Genomic DNA, 2,340 nt, shown 5'->3' with positions numbered 1-2,340 from the left:
GGCTAAAAGTGTGGGTGACAGTTCAATGAGGAACCAGATGAACAGTCATTTTACAGCGGATGGACTTGGTGCTAACCACTCATGCACCTCCTGAGAAGACTCACCAAGGACACATCTGTCCTCGGGTGCTTCTGACAAAGCAGCGTAACCTGAATCTAATAATGAGAAGCATCAGAAAAAACTAATAACTAGCCTGTAGCCTGTAATTTTTCTTTTAACAACTGGGTCAGGAAAGACAAAGAAAGTCTAAGGAACTGTTCCAGATCAAAGAAGAATGAAGAGCCGTGACAATGAAATGCAGCACGTGGTCCTGGACTGGATGCTGGGGCCGGTGGGGGGTGGGGGGGGGGAGGAAAAATGAGCCAGAAGGCACACCGATGGAATAGCTGACAAAATTTAAATACGGTCTGTTGCCCAGATAATAAAGTCTGTCAATATCAACCTTCCTGATTTTGATATTTATCCTGTGGCTGTATACAAGAACATCTTTGATCTTAAGATGAACGCACATTGAAATTTTGCAGGGGAAAAAGGGCACGATGTCTCCAACTTGCTCTCAAGTGTTTCTGGGGGAAAAGACACGCATGAGCGTGAACGACAAAGCAGATGGGGCATAACGCGAGCAAGTGGTGAATCCGGGTAAAGACATTAACACAGAAGTTTCTCGGATCACTCTTGCCATTTTTCTGTAGGTCTGACAACATATCAAAACTGAAAGGTTACCAAAACACACATACATAATTATAATTATTCCCCATTTAACATGAGGAAACAGCAGCTCGGGGATATTAAGACACTTGCTTGGCCACAATACTAGAACTTGAATGCAGGTTTTCTGACCACAAACCTTCCCTGTGTCCCTGCCCAGTCCCACCAGACACTAATCCATCGACAGACGAGCCCTTGGCACAGGCCACACAGCCGTGCCTCCCTCCCCCCTCCCCTCTGCTCTCCGCCCCCCGTCTCCTGTTGCCTGCCCAGCGCCCCCCAAGCTCGGGTCCCACGCGCGGAGCTCGACCCCTCCTCGGGCCCCTGCGCCCCCCTATTCCATCTGGGTTGCTCTCCTCCCGCAGATGTGCAGAGTCGCCTTGGGTCCTCCAAAAGCCCACCCAAGGAAGCCCTTCTGCACGTCCCCCAAAGAAAGCAGCACGCCTCCCTCCGCGCCCGATTCATTTCCTTCCACTGCATTGACCACAATTGACAGGTCATGTATTTATCCTCCCTGACGGAGTAGAGGCTCCACAAGGATGGGGACTTGGTCTCTTTTTTGTGCATTGCTGTATATTCGCAGTTCTTGTAATAGTCTAATGGTTCTTATAATAGCCCGGCATGTGTGTGCCATGCTTGAAATGCATTTACCAAATGACTAAATCAATGAATAGAGGCCTGTGATTCCAATTAAATGTGCCACAGAATTCTTCTGGAAACTGACCAGTTGGTTCTAACGTGTGTATAGAATAGAGGTGCTCACCCTACAAGGTACTCGGCTACGCAGCGACCGTAACTGAGGATGCTGGCGGGATGGGAACCCAGAGCTTGCACTAAAACAGAACAGAGTCCACACACTCGGGCAAAAGTGGGGAGCGGGGGGGTCTGACCGAGAATCACCAGCCGCCTGGGAAAAGAGAGACTCCTAATAATGAGGCTGGGGTAACTGCTTCACCGTATGGAAAAATAAAAAATTGAATTCTGACCTTACACCATACAAAAATAAATTCCAGATAATTTAAAGATTTAACATGTAAAAAACTCCTGTAACACCGTAAGGAAAAGGAGATTAGGATATGACCTCACGGTAGAGAAGGCTTCTTAAAGACACCCTCAACTCCCCCCGAAACCATAAAGGACAAGGTATATCAGTTTGACTTCAAAATAAAAAACACGTGAAAAAAATGTATGGTAACACATGCAAGAGACCAGTGAACTGGAGGATACCTGCAAGGTCTCCTGTAACTCACTAAGAAAACGCCCCACAGCCCAATCGAAAACCAGACCAAGAACGTACGGTGGTGACTTGCCCGGGAGGGAAGCCTCATTGACAACACGCACGTGAAAAAACTGCCCAGACTCCAGCAGTCACAGAAAAGCTCGTTATAACACTGACGTTATTTTTCACTCATCAGATCAACAAAAATTCATCAGACAAAATTTCCAAAGATGTGGAAACCAGGAACTTTAGAATACTTCTACTGAGACTGAAAAATAGTACAGCCTGCTTTAGAGAACCACTGGCTCTTGTCAAACTGGAGGTGCACATTTTTTATGACACAGCACAAGGCTATTCCATGTAAGCATTGTTTCTATAAGAAAAGAGTGAATATACTGAAACATCCACTGATA

This window comes from Kogia breviceps, chromosome 12 (assembly GCF_026419965.1).
Source record: "Kogia breviceps isolate mKogBre1 chromosome 12, mKogBre1 haplotype 1, whole genome shotgun sequence".
NCBI classification, from domain to species: Eukaryota; Metazoa; Chordata; class Mammalia; order Artiodactyla; family Physeteridae; genus Kogia; species Kogia breviceps.
Note: the sequence above shows the minus strand (reverse complement) of the source record.